This window comes from Heterocephalus glaber, unplaced genomic scaffold (assembly GCF_053883595.1).
Source record: "Heterocephalus glaber isolate CG9 unplaced genomic scaffold, H.glaber_assembly_v1.0 deba00001461, whole genome shotgun sequence".
Classification (NCBI taxonomy): domain Eukaryota; kingdom Metazoa; phylum Chordata; class Mammalia; order Rodentia; family Bathyergidae; genus Heterocephalus; species Heterocephalus glaber.
Genome location: NW_028258308.1, coordinates 1,362,080 through 1,385,463, shown reverse-complemented (window position 1 = coordinate 1,385,463; position 23,384 = coordinate 1,362,080).

The window sequence follows — 23,384 nt, the reverse complement described above, 5'->3', positions numbered from 1 at the left end:
TCTCTGAGCCTGTTGAATAGGTGTGAAGTAGACATAACTTTACAAAGCCACCCAGTCTTTCTGTATGTCTCCTTCTCTGCATAACAGTCTTTTTACATCATCAAATCTTCTTTACCACTGAAGAAAAATGAAATGGAGGAAAAATCTAGAGGTCGAAAGAATCTCAGAAAACAGTTGGGTCTGGATATCCCAGTAACATATGTACTACAGACTGAGAGTAACACTAGTGGCACAGCCATGCGAATGCCTGGTAGTGCAGCTGATGCTGCTTCTGAAGGCCCATTCATTGCTGAATTGTAGGCGACCACTTGACTTCCAAAAGACAAGCCTCAACAGTACCAAATACTCACATTTTTATTAAAACAATAAATTCATAAATGCATATGAGCTGCTTCAAATGTTTTAAGGTAATCTAATTTATTCTGAAAATAACAACAACACGGTCAGACTTCAAAGAATACCTAAGGGAAAGTATAGGCATCCTCAGGATAGCCAAATGTCAACTCTGGTCCACATCTTCAGACCTGTTTTAGAGCTGAGAAAACTGACACCCAGATCAAGAGATATTCTCATTTCAAATAGTGGCTTAAAGGGAGAGCAGAAATAAGACTTTATTACTTTTCATCCTTTATCTTAGTGTGTCTTTTCTTATACTTTATGTCACTAATTGCCTCTTTGCTGAAGCACAACATAAAAAATGTAACATAGGTATGAAGACTTAAAATATTCATTCTTTACAATCATTTAGCCTTTTTTTCGTCCAGGCTCTAAGCCAGAATTGTTTACTATATATATTCCATTTCTGCCAGTTTCTGCTAGCTCGGTGAACTTAAGAAGACACCTAATATCTCTGTGAATGCATTCCCTCATTTATAAATTAGGAAAAATACTATCCCTCTCACTCTGTTATTATGAAAATTAAATGATTTACTACGTGTAAAGCACTTATACAACTCCTGTCTTATATGGAGTCAGTATATATGAGTCAGTATTGTTACCTAGATTTTCATCATCATCATCATCACGAATGGCCCATGGGAACAATTTTGCAATGTTCCCAAGTGGATCTGAATGGCCTTCTAGTTCATGACACTCACAGCACAAGGGCTTCCTGAATTACAGCAAGTTTATTTCAACTTCAGAGTTTATATTTGCAGTTTCCATGGCTCACTGCCTCTCTTCATTCAGATTTAGGCTCAAAAGTCACCTTCACATTTATATCCTCCAAGACTACACTTGTTGAACTAATCCTTGTATCTGATGTTCCACCATTTCACCTTTTTACATCTTAATGGAACTTTAAATTTGTGAACTTATATACTTATTTATATCCTTTTGTGGTCAGTGTCTGCCCCCCACCCTTGAATAGGACAATATACTTTATCTTGGTAATTATGGTGGCCGCAGTCCACTGAAAACTGTAAAGCAGAGCATAGCTATTCAGTAACTCCTTGCTGGATAAAATAATAAGCAAATGAAAGAACAAATGACCAGCAAAATGAAAGCTGCTAACAGAAGCAAGTGGAGGGCTAAAACTCTGATAACATGTAGGCTCTAAGGAAATGAACAGTGATATGAAAACCTGATTCTGCCTACAGACAGTGAACATGTGATTTCAAAATTAAAGGTGTTAGTGAATTTTGTTTCAAGATATTCTGGTGTTAATTTTACTTTGTGCCAAAGACAAAGGTTTAAATATTGTTTTCTGATCTGAAAGTTTTCTTAAAGATGCATTCTGCAGGTGAAACCACAAAAACAAATTTGATCACAGCTTTAAAAGTATTTGCTACAGAATGCCTTCTGAAATTCTGTTACTTGTATTATACCTTCGCTATTCATTCACCAAGTTTTTAAAGATGCTGGCATTTTAGCTACATTTAAAGTTATTTTTAAAAAAATAAATAAAGTTATTAGTTCTAGCTGCATTACATGAAATTAATATTGTTAGCAAGGCCTTGAATGAAATAATTTTTTAACTTTTTTTCATTTTATTTTTAATCCTTTCATGAAAAATTTTGTTCCTCAGAGAAGCAGTACTTATGACTCCTTAAGACAACTGGAATCATATCATGGAAAAACAGCGAGTATAAAACGAGTAATAACTCGGGTAAAAGATTCCCTAACTGCAGGATCTTCCCTTTCTGAAAGAGCAGCCTATGACCTCATTCACTAAGGCCTTATGTTTGTAAGTAAAAGAGCAATGCTGACACCTAGCGGTAGTGAGCTCTAAAACAGAAACAAGTTCCACAGAGCATGGGATCGCGAAGAGGGAACAGCAAAGACACGGGGAAGACAAGTAAAATGATCAGTTTCTATTCAGGGCCTGGGCTCTGAGTTCTCTATCAACGTGTTTATATTTGTTCTTTAAAACTCAGAATTTAAAACAGCAGTTTTAAATAAACTAATAGACAATAAAATAATTAGATTCCCATAATCAGTTTATGTGGAAGGACTTCCTGTGCCTAGACTGGGCGAAAAGGGAAAGAGGACCTAAAAAGATAGTAGCAAAGCTGAAATACAGACATAAAAATCCCTGGAGTGGTAGGTATCTCCAGGATGCCCACTGCCATTGCTACTGGGGTTAAAATGATAAAGAATCCAGCAACGCCGATGCTGAGTGAGTGTGAACTCACTGCAATTGACTCCCAACTCGACTCCGTCAAAGATCAAAGAATCTGATTTGACTGAGAATCAATACTTGCTGTGGGAAAAATCTCAAGGACTGCTTTCTGAGCACGATTCCACAGCAGCACGTTCCTACAAAGTCCAGGACTCTTCAGTAGGCATTTGGGTAACGATCTCAGCCAGGCATCAGACAGAAAATTGACTGAATTGTTGTTTAAATGAGTCCAAAAGAAAGTGTGCTCGGAAGATGCTCTTGTAATATCTGTTTCGTCGATTGTTCATAGAGACATCTAATGAAAATTAATATGATTCAAGGACAGCAGAGTATTCTTTCTGTAGCTCTCGTTTTTTGAGATATGTCCCTTCAGTGAGCATTATTGTCTACCACAAGAAAATCTGAAAAACAAACGTCTCTTTTCTGCCTCCAAAACACTCCCAAATCCCCGATTGGCTCTATTCCTTTGAAAATATATGCATTCATTTCCACTTTCACAGAGGTAGCTGGAAACCAATGGACAAATGGGAAACAAATGTGTCAAGTTGCTTTGAGTAGGAAAAGTCTTATGTGTTTTCCCCAAAGTTTTATTTTCTAGATCATAATAAATACGGGCAATTCTTGTCTCATAAATATTTTTTTCTTTCAGATTACATTTGTCTTTCACAGTTGCGATCTAAGAATTAAGTAGAAGAGCTATAGCATTCTGAATCAGATAACATTTTATCAGGTGATTTGCAATTTCTCACAGAAGTTTGCTTGAGGAATTCCTCACCTGAGATGAGATACGGAATGGCCCTGTCTGTAACAAGGGAACTATGGCATCTCTGACAAGTGTAGAATATAAATCTTTGGCCACATCAGTATGAGTTTTTTTCAGTCCACCCAATATTCCGTTCATATATTTTGACCATTGAAGAGCAACATGGTATATCCATTAAGAATTTCTGTATTGTATACATAAAATTTACAAATAACCTTAATTTTAAAAAAGAAACAATATTTTTAAAAGAATTTAACATCTGGAGCCAGACTTCCTGGGTTCTAAATTTGTAATTTCCATTTCTTGGCACATTAGCAGTATTTAACCTTGGTCTTGGTTTCCTAATCTTTATAAGAGAATACTGGTAGTGCCTACCTCATAGATGAGAAAGAAAAAGTAACTAATCCTTGTAACATATAAAAATAGTTCTTTTTATATAAGGAATTTTTATAAATGTTATCTAATTAATTTGCTTCATTTAAAAAATAAAAACAAATACTAGCCACAAATAATTTTCTCAAAAAATGTGGATAATTATCTCAAAGACCTTCTCCTATTATTAAAAAATAAACTGTTAGAATGGTCATGTATTTTCATAGGAAAAAAGACACAAAAAGAGAAATCCTCCAAGAAAAATAGTTAAAAGCATAATTTTGTCTTGGGGTTAGAGTCATAGGTCTGTTGCAGCATTTTTGCTGCTTCTTCCTACTAATAAAGCTTTAGGGGAGGAATTTCTCCTCTCAACAGGATAGGCCCTTCCAACTTAGGCTTCTATAGAATTATGTAAAGTATGAGGGACAGACTAGGAAATCCAAGAATAATCAGTTATAGAAATAATAGTTTACTAGGCAAGAAAAAAACCAAGTGTATTTTACAAGCAAAATGTTGGGAAAATCTGAAAGACAGGAAGAAAAACACACACACACACACACACACACATCAAGCATAGTTGGCACTTGGAATCACTTTTTGGCCAATAAGTATTAAGTAAAGTGTGGATATAGGAAAATGAGGTTCTTAGAACTATGCAAACTGGCTGCAAAGGACAGAAAATATTAAAATAAAAATAATTAAAATATCAATATTGAGGTGAAATACATTTCCACAGTCAAGAAAAACATTACTTTAAAACATGCATTGAATATGCATTTATGTGGAATTCCACAAGCAAATTAGTGAAATTTTTTTTAAAAAATGGAATCCAACGCAAGAACTGTTTAATCATGTGTTCCTAATACAAAATGGTACAAAATGCCATTTTTCTCTGTAAAACTTCACTGCAAATTCTTTTCTCACCTCATTTAAATGAAAGTAACCACAAAACACAAAATGAATCATAATGATGAAATCTTATTTGCCCGTGGTTCAGTTTCTTTTTTGAAATTTGTGTTCTCTGATTAACTGAGGACCAAGAGAATTAAATGAGAAATTAATGAAGAATTCAGGCTGAGTCACTTTATTTATGCTGAACAGAGCTGAGCACCTTTTCAGGCAAAATTAGCAACCCAATAGTGTTTGATGACAAGTAGGAAAATTTACAATTATACCTCTAAAATAATAAATTCAGTGATAAACTTGTTTTAAAAGTTTAAATTAAAGCCTTTAATAAATGAAATATTATGTTCAAATAATAATAGAAATTGCTTATTGTATTTTTCAGATGTGGAAATAAGACCAGCTATGTGTTTCATTTTCAGTTTTATATCAGACACCTATCCATTTGTGAAACTTCCAGGAAGATAAGGTGTAAGAAAATGGTAACATTTTTTTTAAAAACTAACAGACAAAGATGTCGATTTCTGATCCAGTGTAAGGAGCTCATCAAGCACGTCTGAATAGTGATCCTATAATTGCAGAAGCTGCAGAGTATACAAATCAATGAATTAGGCCAAAGAATATAAAAATCTATGGTTTGGGACATTAGCTTTTCTCATTGCCTTTACTATAAGTTAAATTGTTTCCCACAACGTACATATTCATGTCCTAAACCCCAGTACCTCAAAGTGTAACCTTTTTTGAAAGTAGGGTATTTGCAAACATAATTAGCTAAGATAAGGTCATCCCAGAGTACGGTGGGCCCTTGATCTGATGGATTGGTATCTTTGCTAGCAAACAAGAGACCCAGAGATACAGAAAATGAGAAAATGCCATGTGTGGCAAAGGCAGAGATTGGAGAGCTACAGCTTCAAGCTGAGAAACATCACAGATTGTCCCTAACAACTAGAAGTTGGAGAGAAGCAAGGAAGGATTCTCCCCTGCAGTTGCAGGAGTATGACACTGCCCACTGCTTGGTTTTGACCCCTAATTTCTAGAACTATCCTGTTTGAGGTACTTTGTTATGGAATCCGTAGGAAACTCATATTTAAAAACTTAACACTTAGAAAGTGCCAAAGAACATTTTATGAAATATTATAATGTTATCATACAAGAAGGAAAACACACGCTGAAAGAAAAGCTAGGACTAAAATTGGTGTGAAAGACTGTGGTGGAGAGAGCAACATGACAAGGATCAAATTACAGCAGAACTCTAATAGCTGCACTTCTTTTTGTTTGCTGAATCCATTTGTTCATTAAGTACATAGTACTTAAAGTTTTAAGTACTTGTTCCAACAATGATTAGTACACCTGAGTTATTCAATAATGACATGTGACTTTACTTATTTACTTTCATGTAGACTGTTTAATCTAATGGAAGAAAAATTATATTAAATGATGGTACACTGAAAATATTCCCATCTTTTAATAATAACTAAAGTTTGTTGAATTTTCACTGTGAGCTATTACTTTTCCAAGAGCTTTGTTCACATTAGCGAACTTCATTCTCTCAGCAACCCCAGGAGATAGATTTATTAACACCACTTCCATTTTCCTAAGGGCAAACTGAAGTACTAAATATTGAGACAGAATACTTCAGGTTACACAACTAACAAATCCCAGAGGTGAGATCTGAGCATAGTCCATGACAGCCAGGGCTCGTAACACCTTTGTTACAGTGTTCCTGCATGGAAGCAATTTCTCTAAGTCTCCTTTGGAGCCAGTTATTACAAATTGCAAATCATACCAATGAAGCAGAAAAAAGGCCAGTGTGTATTTTTAGCTAATGAATTAATAAAATGTGAGTGTTCTAGATCTACGGGAGAGTTGAAGCATAAACTAAAAAAGTAAAATCTGAAGAAAAGCTCTTTGGCTTTTACATCACAAAATTATTGGTGAGAAAAGCTAAATGACTTGGATTTCTAAGCACATTCTATGACCAGTGTCTCCCATCTAGCATTTCCACTTCCAGCACTGGAGACAGACAAAGCCAATACATTAATACTGGATCCCAACTGTAATGATAATGATTTAATTAACTGTACTTCCGCTTTTCATTTATAAAATGAGGATGAAATCAGCCACACAGTGTTACGCTGGGCCTAACATATAAAATAAAAATATTCAGTATGCTATGCAATACATAATGTATATTCAGCAACTGGTAGCTATTAATTATTGTGCCACTGACTTAGTATTCATATCATTAAAAATTTTTCAACAGAAATAGATCGTTCTATAATCACATCAGTCAGAACAGATATACATGGTGGAAGAATTAAGAAAGTAGACAAAATGAGAAAGTGGTAACTAATTTATCGTTTCAACTGAATTAGCAGTTTTATATTTTGTAATTTTATGTGTTAAATTAATATACATACATATTTAACAGTTACTTTATCTCACTTTGTAAAAATTCTTTGTCTTCATTTTACCCTCATTTTCCCACAAAAAATATAAAAATAAAGTCTGTGTATATTTTCAAGTTACATATACTTAAAGCAATATTTTTACACAATGTTCTTTGTGTAGAGATTTTTTTTTCTGGATATAAGGTATACAGTCTAATACTATAAGGTGATTAAAATGCTCATGTTTTTATATATTTAAAAAAATAAAAATAACAGCTTTTCTTACAATCAGTAAATACTGGAAATTGTGAACCATGAAGACATGAATGGATAAACAGTAGAATTCTGTTCACTAATAACAACGGATGAGGTATTGACCAATGTAATAATACACATCAATCTCAAAGGCATGATGTTGAGTGAAAGGCTACTACATGACTTCATACTTCAAGAGCAAGCAAAGCCATATGGATAGAAAATAAATCAATGTTTTCCAGGTGTTGGGTGAGAAGGAAATCAACTTCAAAAGAGCACAAAAGAACTTTCAGGGTGGATGCAGCTGTTCTGTATCATGACCTGGTGGTCATTACGCATGACTACCCGTGTTTGCCAAACTCAGTGAACTTTACATATAAAAGGGATGAATTTTACTTTAATAATCATATTGCAATGCACTATCTTTAAGAAAATATCTTATGTGAAACATATGTCATGGTGCATTCTTACACTCAGTCAAACAGCAGAACTTCCCCAGCAATCTCAGAACCTCTCCCTGGACCAAAACCTAATCACAGCACACTTCCTTTCTGCAAATATTTCCTCCACCTGGTCTTTTAAAACAATTATTAACACATTTTATTTTTAGACCAGATTTATTTTTAGACCTTAGAAGAAGGTGATTAGCAAGTTTACACTTCCAGTATATGTCCTCCCTCCATCTCCCTGGTGTTCCTTAATATTAAATCTTCATTATAGACTTTTGTAGAGCACTAATGGTACAGTTTAACATATATTTTTGTCCTCTGTATTCTCTGCAAATATATACCTGGGTGCAGAAGCTTCATTACACATATATCCTCTCCCTTTGGCAGGACTATTGGTGTTCTTTGAACACCAATCAGATAACATCTGTTTCTCACAATTATTTGACAGTAGCAACCATTGGTTCTCAAAGCCTATTTACACTAACTTATTAGGGGTTTCAAAATGATAATATACTAATTCTATCATTTTTGCTCACATACATCAGCTTGAGTACTTTTACATGGAGATAATTGATAAGAATAATACAGTTAATTTAGTAGAGAAAGTGCTCAATTCTTCTCATAGAATATAACCAGCATTCAAAATAGCGATTTAGTTGCTCATCTTCTCAAAAAGTAATCATTGATGTTTTTAACATCACTTGAAGGCTATTTATTTTAAAACATTTGTAAGTTTTAACAAATTAATTATGATTTTTATCAGTTATCAAACTTAAACTGTCTCTATTCTGGCCAGTGAGTGCATGTTCATAATGCTGTCCTTTTTGAGATGACCTTAGTAGTTTTTTGTAACTGCCTTATCATTTGATATGCCAAGATATTCTGCTTTCATTTTGTACATTCCCTACCAGTGTCTGCCATCTGACTTTGCTACTTTTCAAGTAATTTTTCATTTCTTTTAATGGAAAATGTAAATAAAGTCTACAACTTGTACTCTGATGATACTCATTGCAATTCACTTGGCTCATTATTTTTAGGTCTTTCCAATGGACAAAATTAGAAAATAACTCATGAGATTACACTCATTTCTAGTTCAAAGTTAGCACTGTAACATGTAGAAGTACATGCAGACACAATGGTACAAGTACTGTTACTATAATATCTACTACTTAAACTTTTCTGTATCATCCCAGTGACTGCTTTTCCTCACACCAAGAATCTCTATTGTTAAAGAAAAGGGAAACGACAATTAGAATATTACATATACACTCACTTGCTTCATTCTACTAATACATATGGAATAGTTAGAATAGCAATTCTAATATTTACACTGTTCATTTATATTAATGAAGGCAGCTAACTTTGTTGTTGTTGTTGTTGATTTTTGGTACTGGGGATCGAATTCGGGACCTTGCGCTTGCGAGGCAGGCGCCAGAACCACTGAGCTAAATCCCCAGCCCAGGACAGCTAACTTTTGCATATGCTGCCCTGATGGTTTAGAATTTATTCTACATCTCCATTGCCCGTATATTGCTGTTATGTTTTAAAACTTCTCCTTTTTACCCTCATTCATTCCTAATTCGACAAGTAACTATATAGTAATATACTGTTAAACACTAGTTTTTATTTGATAGCCACTTGGTCACATTGGTTACATGTGGTTACATTTTTCTACTCAATTCCCTAAAAAACACTCAACATGAGTTACTGCACATTAATAGCAGGGGATTTTTTCAACAGATGAAGATCTGTTTTACTGAATATAAAAATATTTTGTTTTCATTTTTTCTAAGTATCAAAAACATTATTTCATTGTTTCAATCATAAAGCATTCATATGGAAAACTCTAATGCTAATTTTATTTTATTTCTTTATAAATTATATATTCTCTTTATTCAGGCACTCAAAGGATATTTTGGCTTTTTCTTTAAAGACTAGTAATTTTATTAGTGTAAGTAATAGTATTAATCTTTCCATTTAATCTTTTAACGTGCTGTTTCTAATCTTCTCAACTTTCTTTTCCCAGGACATTTTTTTTCTCATTTGTAGTAATTTTTTGTTACTATTATTTTGGGGCTTTTTTTCTCAGAAATTTTCTTTCTTTGTATCTTGAATCTTTGCTTATAGTCAATATTTGCAACTTTTTCTTGAATCCATTTTATCATTTTCTTTATTTAAAAATTCTCCTTTTTACTTTTTTGTTTTTTATTTGCTTTGAATTTCTTCTACTGTAGTGTTAATTTCTATTTTTAATCTCTTATGGAATTTAGCAATTTTAATTTATGCTGTCTTTTATGCTTTGTAACATCCTTAGTGTCTCTTAGCTTGTTTTGACTTATTTTAAGAAACTATCTTTGAAGTTTGTATTTTCTGTAAGAAGTTAATTCTCCTCTTCAGCATTTTCTGTTAACATAACTTTAATTGATTTATAGCCCTGATTTTTGATATTTTATGTTTCTGAACATATGATATTTTATGCTTCAAGTTTCTGAACTGCAGGTAGCTTTTCCAGCTTCACAAAGTTGCTCCTCTATCATATCCATGGTGTTAAAATATATGAAGCCTGGTTTTCTGAGATTCCTCAGCTCCATAACTTGACCATACTGTTGTCTGGACCTTTGCCTCTCTTCTTAAGTGCTCCCCAGTGGGTAGGTCCTGGCCTAAAAGAATGACTGGTGGCTCAGTCCCGCAAGTTCCAGGCAGCTGGACTGCTCCAATCTGCATAGGTCTTACTAAAATACTCGAATAACTCAGTATGAGAGGAGGCAAAATCCCTGCTGGTTTCATCCACACTCTTGGTTTCATCTACTCCTCTAAAACTGGACTGTGGTAGGATATAAGAAAGCAGGTAGAAAGAAGATGAAGAAAATAATAATCTTACAATTGTACTTTTAAGAAGAGCTCAGCTTCAGAATATACTCAACGTTAACCCAAGTTATAATGCTACTGTTTTCCCTTTCAGGAAACTCACTCCAAAGAGTAGTAAAGGTGTGAATAGGGCCTGTGCTTTTCAGTCGTAAATTGAGCTTGCACTTTTCCTCCAATACTTTAGATTCCCAAATTCCACAGACTTCCACACTCAAAGAAAAAGCACTATTGAGTATCATATCTCTAAAATTTCAAATACATCCAATGGTTTTCATTCTAATCTAGCCCTCTGACAAGTAACCCGAATGTACTAGTCAGCTTTCCCACTGACAAACTGCCTAACACATACTACTCTCAGAAGAAAAGATTTAACTTGGCCCACAGTTTCAGAAGATTAAGCCCATGTTCAGCTGGCTCCAGGGCACTAACATCAGGCAGGAAGGGTGTGATGGAACAGAGCTGCTTAGTTCCTGAAGGCCAGAAAGCAGAGCAGAGCAAAGTGCCAGAGAGGGAGAAGAGAGCAGATATAGTTCTTAATCTGACCCACCCAGAAACAGACAGAAATGTGCTGTACTAATCCCCTGGGCAAATTCCAATCTGAAAAAGTTGAAAATGCACCTTAACTGCCCACTGGGAGACACTAGGAAAACATGGCGAATCATTCATCTTGAGGAAACCCCTCAAATCATGGGAATACTTCCAGCTGCAGGACATATCTCACTGTACAGCACCCACATTTCCACTGGCTGTACACTTCTTTCCACCTATTAAATATGCTTGTTCCCCTCACCTGTGAGTCCTATAATTCTTTTCTGTGAAAAAAAATCACTCCATTGTTGGGAGTGTGTTGAGGGGCCCCTCTCTTCTTTGGAGATACTTCCTTGTACCCTGTCTGGCATCAGGACTATAGGCTTCCACCATCCAGTGTATGGATATCCATTAAATATTTGGGGAAATCTAACTTTTTTTCAAGCCTGTCACTTGCCCAGTCATTTCCTTTTGCCTTCTTTAGAACAGAATCTAAAAACATAAATCTTGTGATTGGTATTGGCTTTCATCTTCCCACTGGTAGTTTAAGGATATCTTCTCACTCAACTTTATTACAAGTATTACTCACCTGCTCAAGAGTTTTTCTAAGTATGACACATCTTTTAACATAGGGATTCAGAAAGATCCAAAATATGACTTTGCTCTTACTAGCTCTTTTTTGTTTTGTTTCTAACGCTATTCATTATTTTTTGTCCTCTAAAACCTCTTCGGATTGTCTGTTTAATTTTATTGCATTTATACAGAAGTTAAAGAATGTTAGCAGGATTTGCATTTAGACAGTGTAGTAAGATATCAAATTCTGTATAAGTGTAGGAGAGTTCAAATTTTTATTTCCTGCTAAATATCTTCATAGGTTTTTCATTTGTAGTTGTAGTGCTACAAAATTATGTGTCTTGATGATTATCAGAGTGATCTCTATTGAAAGAGTACATTCTCCTTACTTCATTGTATTGCTTTCTTATAGTTTTAGAAGCAAATGTTGACATTACAGAAAATTAAGCTTTCGTGTATTTTTTAATTTTTTGATTGAATCATCTCAAATTTAAGCTTTAAGAGAAAGTTTTGCAAAATGATTATCGCTGTCATTTTTCACTTTCATATTGATTTCTCAAAAGGTAAACTTGTCATTATAAGGCATAAAATACAGAAAAATTAGGGACAGATTTGTATTAAAATAAATACACACATGAAGAAAATAAGAATAATTCATGAAGGAGATTGTAAAATTGCGTTTTAATAGTAACACATTAATAGCAACATGATAAATCAGTAATCTTGTTTTTGCACAAACTATAATTCCCCCCAAAACACACACTCATTTATATTTAATAACTGATTATTGGGAAGTATAGCTTATTAGGTCAGCTGATAAATTTAGGGCAAAATTTCCTCAAGGGGAAAACTATCCTTAATGGGAAATTTCATTTGTGCTGACCTAGAAAACTCTGAAAACTCCGTGGGGTATCTAATTTACGCAAACATCTATAATGAATCTCATATGCTTTGTTACTTTTTGATTCTTCAATCATGTAAGTTTTTGGCTCTTCTGGTTTCAGTTTATTTACTTGGTACCACATGCACAGGATATGGATCCTTAAGAGCAAGCCTTAAAAAAGTTTGCAATCTAGACTACTATTAAATTTTTCATAAGTGCACTAACAAGATCTCCAGGGTAAATCCCTAAAGCCTCAGAGATTTGGGGGGTTGGAAAGGTTTGAGCAGCCTTTATTGCAATCTTCCATTTTCAAATCTTCTACCTCGTCTACTTGTCTATGATCATTTCCACTTGTCTTAGAGAGTTCTCCCCTAGTGAGTTTCTCCAAGGTATTTATTATTCATCCTGACTGCCTTATTGATACCTTGTAAAATTCCGTGTTCTTGTACTTGATTTCTGAGAGATGGGGACAGAGAGAGAAAGAGAGAGAGAGAGAGAGAGAGAGAGAGAGAGAGAGAGAGAGAGAGAGAGAAAACACAAATGATACAGCCAAAGACTTACAAGTAAAAAGAAAAATTTAAACTTGAATGCATATTTAAATCAAGTTTTCCAGAGCAAAACAAAATTTGGGATTATTAAATAGTTTTCTGGTTTTATGTTTTACATGTTTAGATTTGTTTAGGTGAATTAGATCCATGTTTATTTGTACCTCTAAATTAATCATGTTTGCTTTTCTCAATTTTTTTCCAGGTAAATCAAAATAAATACACAGTATTTTAGCACAAGTGTAATGCTTTTGCTGCTGCCTCTCCCCTTTGCTCAATCGATTAGAATTTCCAAGCAGCTTAACACTTTAAGTGCTTAAGATAATATATCCTAACTTACCCGACATCTACAGACTGAAAGAGAGGTCAGATTGAGAATGTTAAGGACAGGTTATAAAGCTGTTACTGCAGAAACTAATGGAAAACTTTCATTTCATCATTTCATCCAAACTTTCATTATCATCTTGGTAGTACAGGTAGTACAAACACCAATTTTCCAACACTATCACAGAAAGTACCACTCAACTCTGTTGATCCCGAGTTGGGCTGTCACCAACATATTGTCAAAATACTCCCTAGACACTCTCTTCATCTTACCACCCTCTCAGAAACCAAACTGCTCACTAAGGACATAACATTCCTGCAGTACTTTCTGTATGCAACGCCTTTCTTTCTTCCCATACCCATCTTAACATAAACCAAATTTGGGTAATATACACACTTACTGAACATTCTCTGGATTTCCATACAATTAGCTCACTTAATCCTTACAATAAATGTCTGAGATAAAACATATTCTCACTTTACTGGTAGGGAAAAAGAAATGCTGATAATTTAAATAATTAGTCAAGGTCACCATATCTACTAAGAAGAAGAAGAAGTTAATTTGGGTCCAAGTTAAGAACTTCATTGCATAATTACAGATAATTTACTCAATTTTTTTCTCTGGAAAAGAAAAATCCTTGACATTTAAACCACGAGACAATTATCACCTCTTTGTTAAAGTCACATACTGGCCTTCTTGTCACTCCTTTTCATTTACTAAAGTACTAGATTATATTTCTCTCTACCAACAACAGTGTCATCAGGCTGAGTGACTTCTGTCTCCATGCAAGAGCTCAGTTCTGAACACAGTCAATAGCCATTCTCTAGTCTTGTCATTCCTGATAACTGTACAGCTCCTATTCTCTGGGCACAATCTCTTCTCTCCCATCTAGGTTGCTTGAGGCATCCCATGGATGAATTTATTGATCTCATGGCATCTTGAATCCATTAGCTCCCTGAATCTCTACAGTAGCCTGGACCCCTACTGACTTTCTACATTTTCCTGGTCAATTCACTTTTTCATTCTTCAAGATGATTATTCCATTTTTATCTTCTATTCATACTTTTAACTCTTCCTCCTTGTTCTCATACTCAATGATTAATTCACTGAGGAAATAAAATCACTTCATATAAATTTCTCCATCTTCCCACCATCGTATCTATGAACAAATCTGCATTTATTTTCATCTCCCACCTGTTAAAAAAATAGACAATACATCCACCCTACTCTTCTCTAAGGCCAAGTCCTGTGCTTGTACTGAGCCTTTCCTATCTTCTCTGAGCCACTGCACTAAGGCTTCTGTCCCTTCTCTAACTCCTGCCTTACCAGTTGCTGTGCTCAGCTCACTGGTTTCCTCTCTGTAGCACTGGGCACAGTAAATCAACCCTTCCTTGTTAAACCACATCCTTCTCAGACACTCCACTCTTTCTTCAAACCTTCTCCATCTCTTTTTCTGGATTTTAAAATAAACAGACACATTATGAACAAGGAAGGAAGCTTTCCAAAATCTTATACATTTTACATATTCCTATTTTGTTCACTGTTTACCAAGACCTTTATTTTTAGGTGACTAAAGTTAGAGCTGAGAATTTTTGCTGAAATGCCACCAAAATGTCATATGTACCAAAATGAGAGAAAGTTTCTTCATAGCCCATGATTAATTTACACATCACCCATGAACCATGTATATATAAATTTTCCCAGAGATTTCACTGTACTGTTGTCAGACATATAATATTCAGGGTTCAAAATGTGTGGAGAAAAAAATTAAAAAGCATTTTCATGGAGGTTTTAGAAAAACAAAAAGCCATTAGCCTTTAGACAACCATGGAAAATTATGTCATTCTATGAAGTTAAGCTTCCAAGAATTTAAGTTAAAATCTGTGGGAAATATGCAATGCCTGCATGTGAATATGGCATAGAAGAAATGAGAATAATATAGGAGTACTTATTTCAAGATATTTGAAAGGGTTTAAAACTTACTCGATCTTGGTTGCCAGGTATGCCCCCTGGTTGCAAACTTTATTTAAAATATTCTGCACTTACTTCTCAGATCCATTACTGCAAATACCTTTTGCACGTCTGGATTAAAAAAGCATGCTTCTAAGGGCACTCCATTTCCACTCAAGGCAGTGTTTTCTATTAAATTGGCATGTCACATTTAAAAACCAGACTTGATTTTTATAAGTTGTAAATATGAAAGAAGTTCTTCCTTTACTCTTTATCTGCCTTGAACTTTGTGTCTTTTTCCCCCCTGCAAGCTGACCTCACACTGAAAACCGGGCAGGGCGGGGTGAAGTTATGTCAGCAGCTTTGTTTGAGGCCCACACACTGACAGATTCTGCTGTGTATTCAATCCATGTTTAATAGCCCATTCCCAAGACAGGCTCCGGAGCCAAACCAACAAAAGAGGAGAACATATTCACGCTGTAAATAGCTTTAGGCAGATCACTTTTGAGTAAAATAAGGTCAGCTCGTCATTGCTAACTTTGTTTTCTATTTTCCGGGAAAAACTTTACTTGATACTAATTTCTTTATACATTACACAAAGACTTGTCCAATCATTGAGAACAGAATTGTACCTGCTCAGATGCTCTTCCATGAGCTGGCATAAGGTCATTTTGCTTTGCATTTTCATATAGAATGTAAAAATTAGAGGCGACTATGGCAGCAAGCTAATCACATATGCATTGTCTATTAAGCCCCATTTGAATGATTTTACATCTGCTTGGCAACTGCAACATTTCTATATTATACCCATGTATCTCCTTTGTTCCATCCATTCATTTCCCCCTACAAACCCAACCCATTTAGATTTAACTAATTATATTAGCATCTTTGTTCCAGAGAGCCTTTAGCTTCTGCTATAAAATAGGTAGCGTCATCCAATTAGTGGACAAAGGCTATGCCCCTTTGGATATGTCTATGTGCGTCGGTCAAATATCCTATACCAGGGTAGGTCGAGGTACAGAAAGAAGTGTAGTTCCCCTCCAACATTCACTCTTTAAATTTCATTCATTTTTTTCTCTAATTTGGGCTATTTCAAAGACAGAACCAAAAAATATTAATATTCTGATCTCCAAGAAAAAACCTATATATACTCCAATTAATCCTGAGTACATCATTTTTCTTGAACAAGTTGGAAGAAATAATTTTAATACAATTTTCTTAATTTAACACTAATTCTACATTTCATACAACAGGAACATTTCTTTAAAAAAAAAAAAAGAGAGAGAATGTTATAAAACAACCGCAATCACATTTTAAAAGTTTGTATCTTTTAGATAACTTGGTATTTTAACCAAAATTCTAATGCGATTTCTTAAACTATTTTATCAAACACTATGAGATGCTAACAGAGATCCTTGGAATGTGTTCTGTGATTAAAGGATATAGGAAAACTGCATATCCTGTGGGTTCCCTAGAAATTCACAATGAATGTAAATATAATGCTCCAATTTTTGACTCATAAAGAAAAGATTAACTATAGATCATCAAGCATATAGAATATTTTCTTAAAATACTCATTAGTATATATTAAAATACAATATGGTCAATGCTCTAATAATATGGTAGTAGTTGATATATATTCTTTTTTATTTTTCTGTAAATAGAATAATTAATTTCTATTGGCCTTATAATAATTTGAGATGAATTTATAAGAAGCATTGTTAAAGTACCAATATTATTCCCTCATATTTTTAGCTTTTTAAATTTTTACTAGTATATATATGTTTGTAGTACATAATGATTACTTTCATTGTTTACCATTGATACATGTAAATAACACATCTTGATTCCTTTTTTCAGCCTTTTTTCCTTCCATCTGTTGGTCCCCTTCCCTTTTGCAAAGACCTGTAGAAGTTACTAATTATTAGATAAGAGACTAAACTTGTCAATAGTAAACATTATCTTGTATAAAATAGAAAATTTTAAATCATACAATTATCTCATATTCATTTCTTTTACATGCCAAATCATTTAGTCTAATATTGCTCAATGCAAAAAACAATCATTACATAAACTATATTGGACATAAGGCCACTATAATGATCTCACTGTAAATAAGATTTGATTTCCAGGAGAGAAGAGGGTATGTGATCGTGTGAGACTGACAGCGACAACCTTTCTCTTAACAATCAGAACTCCAGAACTGAGCTTGGTGGCACAGGCCTGTAATCCCAGGACTCGGGAGGCTGAGGGAAGAGCATTGTCATGAGTTTCAGGCCAGCCTGGGCTACCCAGCAAGACCCTGTCTCAAAAAGCTAAAAAACAGAAAAACAACAACAAAAAAACCTCCACTTCCTTGGGATGACTCCAAGCAGTGTAGGGAAGATACAAGCTTCATCTGTCATGCCTCCTGCTGTTGTCTAAATGGATCCTCTCCATATTTCACCATGAATAGATTTTTAATTTACAAAGTACTGTACGAAACTTAATGGCCATTGCAGTGGTTTTGCGAGTTGGACCTTTAAGATGTGAGGAGACCGTGAGGACCCTACTTCCTGAGTGTGACTGAGGCTGCTGTAAAAGAACCTGCAGTGCTCTTGGCCTTCTGCCTTCCACTATGCAAGGACACAGTGTTTGTCCCTTCTAGAGGGTGAAGTATTTACCAGACAACTAAAACTGCTGGTTCCAGAACTTCTTAGTCTCAGGAACTATGAGAAATTCATTTCAGCTTTTCATAATCCCAGTTGTGGCATTCTGCTTCAGTGGCACAAAAGGCACTATGATGCCTTCTTACCATGATCTAGCCAAGAGTGAGGCCTAGCATAGAATTTTAATATTTTGGAAAAATGGGTCAGATCAAGACTTGTGCTGTGCAAACTATCCCATTCATTTTCTCCTAAAAGCCAATCAGAATTAACGATGTTCTTCTAAAGCTTCTTTCCCATTGCATCCTTGATGTGATATTCTTCCCTTGGCTTACAGAAGATATCCTGAGTTTCAACACAATCACCAGATGGTTCTTTCTTTTATTCTCTGTATCATGTCACTGGAATTTGGCAGAGGACAAGATATAAGCATATCTTGCTTATAGAATCATGCCATAACATTTTGAGCTAAAAATTTGTTCTATGCAATAGATACTTTCATTTGTTTTGATTTAACAAATGAATGGTTTAGCTTTGCTTATACGCAGGAAATGAAAATAGTCACAATTCTGAAACATCTTCCATCTCTTGTCAGTAAAATCAAAGGGTTCAGCCAGATTCATTCTATTAATATAAAAATCTATACTATGAATTGCCTTGACGTATCAAAAAATAAATATTTCACTACACATAGATTTTTAATTTATAAGATATTATATGATTGTCATAACAAATCTGAAAGATTGGTATTTATATTAAACATTTCAAAAAGTTCTTTCCCTTTTTGTGCCCTAGTGCATGGAAAACAACAACCATTCAACAGTTCAGTGAATACTATTCATTCTTTTATTCAACTTCTTACATTTATCCACTTATAGCAAGTTTTTGTTTTTTAAAATTTAATTATCTTCTACAAGTAAGTAACTTTAATGAAGAAGAGTACAAAATACTAGCTACTATTTTATAGCTTTCTTATTCACTCAAATACATCTAAGATTTTTTGTGGTAGTAAAAATAGGCATTCTTTGTTATTTAGACTGTTTAGTTCTCACATTTTTGAATAAACTTTTTGTCTCTTTATAATTCTTTAGTTCACTTTAAATAATTTGTTTAAAAATATCTAAAGAAGTATATCTTTTTATCTTTGAGTGAATATCTCTATTAGAAATTTGGAAATAAAATGTAGGTTAACTGGCATCTAGTATTTGAGTTATGGTACAAATTGTTGAATTATTACTGCCAAAATATATCAGTTTATCCACCCTTGGTATGAACATCTTATTTAGACCATGTACTACCTCTTTTTCCACATGGTCTCCCACCATGGGTGTTTCTAATCAATTTTACGTTTTACATTATTCAAATTAGTGTTATGGTGCCCCCACACCATTAAATAAATCTGTAACCTTCATACCAGGGGTTGGACAGAACCAAAATTGTACTTATTTATCACTAAAATTCTTTCTCTAATGTCACTAAGGTGTCTACAGGCAATTTTCTTGAAGGTTGCTGGAGAAGGAGAGAAGAGAGTATTTTTTATGCCTAGATCTCCCAGGGAAATATTTCTTCCACTTGGTACCTACCAGCCCTCATCACCTGTCCCCTCTCACAGCAAAGACCTGGCAAATACAATTCTTTTACGCACCACGAAGGAGGGAAGCAATAGTTAAAGGTTAATCCTGGAAGTTACCACCTGTGTTAGCTTTTCCATTATTGTAACTGAGATCATCAAGTTCTAAAAATAAGAAGGTTATTTTGCCTCTGTACTCTTTGGTGCTTACTAGAGTCAAATGTAGAGGAGTCCAAAACTTCTGTCTGGACATTGGAGACCTGAAGGGCCAGTCAAGGGCTGGAGCCCACAGCCATGTGCCGTATAAGTCTCTATCAAGGATCTGCTCCAGAAAGGCCCAACAGCCAGTGGTGGAAGCCAGAAAGTTTGTGCCTGCAGAGTGAAGGATCTGTGCCAGAAAGCTGAGATCTGCACTGGGAGCCAGGAGACAACATCCAAGATGAAGACAAGGTTTGCAGTTCTCCCGAAGGAAGACAGCAGCCAAAACTCCTTTGAAGAAAACCACAGAAAGGCAGCTTCTTAAGGTCTTCCCCTCCAGTTCATGTCATTCCAGCAACAATGCTTAGGTTGGTCTTCCACGCCCAGAACCACGCTGACTCAATGTGACTTCAGCTCACAAGTTGACCATTAGTTAATCCACCACAGGCTCACAATTTCGGGGGGTTTAGTGCATGATCAGTTGTCCACGCTGTTTCTAGTCTTGTTGTGAAACACCATGGTGAAACTGCTCACTTCACCACAAGAGAGTAAAAGAGAGGAAGAAGAATTGGCTGGGGTTCCAATGTGCCCTTTAAGGGTACTTTCTTAATGACCTAAGACCCCCCTTTTAAAGGTTCCATTACCTCTCAACAGGCCAGGCAGGGAACTAAGCCTTTAACACATGAGTCTTATGGGGACATTCTAGATTCAAACTATAGTACAGTGTTACCTTATTAATACAATCTGTGAAAAATTGTATCTCATTATGATTTTAGTTCTATTTATTTCTTGCAATCCTTCTACTATGTTGTTGTCTTTTAAATTAAGCACTGTTTAATTTTTCTCAGTGATTTATAGAAGCTCATAAAGTAACATGAGTAATAGCCTTTCTCCCCATATATTAGAAACATTTTCTCTCAGGCTTTCTGGTCTTAATTATAATTGTAACATTTTTAGTGAATGACTCCGCCTGTGAAAATCATCAGTTAAATCAGTGACACACCATACAATTTGCAATCTTGCCTTTTCATTAACCAAATCACTTTCAGGTTAAGGGTATAAAAAGACCTACACTTAAAGAGCCAAGCTTGGCTATGTTTAATACGTACAAAAGTGAAGATAGTGATACAATACTACCTCCTAGCTTCTGAGTTATTTTCCCTAATCTTCACAACTGTGGTTTTATTTTAGATAAAGCTCAGAATGTGTGAGATGATGCCTGTGATTGGGGACTGTCATCCTAACCTATACATAGTACAAGGGACCTAATCAAGAAAACCAGGCTTGAAAGCCTAGTGAACAAGAATGATATGGTGTATACTGCAGGTCTGAACAAACTTCAGAGAGCTATTAGTGTAATCACAGTAATCTTTTAAAAATGCACACAAAGAATACAAATACATATGGAAGGAAATATATTCAAAATTTACATAACTAGCAAAAGGAACAGGTGAATGATGAATATTTAAATCAATAAATGCAACTCACTGTGCAGAAAATCCACGTACAAGTGGTGGGTTCAAGTGTCAAGCAGACCACAAGGCAAGGCTACCTGTTTGCTCCCTGTATTTTATGCTTCCTGCTGTGAGTGAATGGAAAGTGTATCCACAGGGCCGTATTTGATTAGCGTGGGTGGCCTCAACACACAAGGTGTGCAAAATGGTCCTCTTTCTCTACATGCTTTTCAGTTTTTTACTCTTTGGAAAAATCTTTCTCCGAAGCAAGAAATGATGTTGACCTTTCAAATGAGCCTTCTCATATTTTGGCTATTAGAGACTGTTCTGAAGGAGAAACTGCGTATCACAGCTCCCGCAGCAGATGCCAGTAAACAATTCTTCCTCCAGGACATGTATGATAAAGTATCATGTGGGTATGCCCACTCTTTTGTGTAACCTGAACTAAAACTACCTATCTGTGACCACAAAGGGTAACCACTGCAATAGGCCACAGTAACCATGGCTGTGTTATCATCACTTCCACTGCGAAATGCATTGCTCTAGACTCTAGGTTACATTTGCCACAGTGTTCCAAGCTGGCATTTGAACAAAAAAAAAAACCCATGACTGGAAGCAACATTTTTAAACCAAGAGTCAAAAGAATTGGGGTTCCACTGTTGCAAATAAAGCAGAAATCAAACACCTTTAGTATTAAAATAGTTATTTAGTTTCATAAAGGTTTTCTATTTTAAATCATCTTTTTCAAGGCAAGAACCAAAGACATAGAAATAATACACATTCTATGTTTTACTGAAGCCACTATTTATCATCAATTTGTGGTGCTAACCATGTCCTGTTATGAGGACAATATATTAATATAAAAGACTGAATAAAAAAATTGCTGAGATGACTGCCCTAACAAAATGCAGTTTAAATTAGATTTCCCACAGATTCAAGTTCTCCTCTTTTCTTAGTAGCATCATAAACTCATTGTTAGCTTTGAAGAATTTTTTTTCTCCTTTGTGTAACTCAGTGTCTCCTAAGAATAAACTGGTTGGCCAGTAGTCTAAGTTATAAATAACACAAGAGATCTAATCAAGAAAACCAGGCTTGAAAGCCTAGTTAACAAGAGTATTATGGTGTACACTGCAGTTCTGAACAAATGTCAGAGAAGACCAGCAAAAAGATGGGAAGTCCTTTAATATTTGTCACTTCCCACACTACCGTACTACCACACTGCAATAGTGAACTACAAGCATTAAACGGTGTTGCTTGTTCACATTACTCTCTTCAGGGCCATTCATTCTATTTACTTCAGGGGTCACTGAGTGATGCATGTATCTGAAAAAGACCAGAGAAAATGCAATGAGGAATGCTCAAGTATGGGCTGAACTATACCAGAGTGTACATTCACTTACTAAAAATGTTCACATTGAAAAATAATAGTAATACAAAGCCTGTTAAAATTTTTTAAATAGATATGAGTATTTGACAACTGATCTTTCTCATTTAAAAACCTAGGCTCTGTACTTCTCTTCCTGTCTGTGACGTGATGCTGATATATATGTGCACAGGACTGTAATATTGATTATGCCCAAGGCAGCCTGTAAAGAGTAAATCTCACAATCGGCTTGTTTATAGAAGTGAGTCTGGCTGAAGCCTACGTGCCAAGGTCAGAGTAACTCACACCCTAATTCTGTTCCCATAACTAAACCCTTCAGACTAGAAGGACAATGTCCTAATTACAATCATCTATTTCATCTATTCTCTTCCCAATTTGAGAATGCTTTGTCTTGTCTTTTATGAGCCTTGTTTACATTAATTTCCATGGAAGCCACACATTACCTTTACCCCAATTGATTGCCAATAAAAGTCAGTGCCTGGGGCAGGCCAGCGCCTTTGGTGCTTGCACCAGCATTGGTTTCGTTGTCCTGGCTCCCTGCTTTCTCTCTCTTAGTTCTGTCTCTTAGTGTATGTTTTTCTCAGGCCTGCATTGCACACTAAGCAGGTGGGGATGAGAAACTTACTGCAGGAGTCTCTGGCATGTGTGTGTGTGTATGTGTCTGTATTATGGTGATATATATGAAATACTTAGAAAATTAAATAAGTAT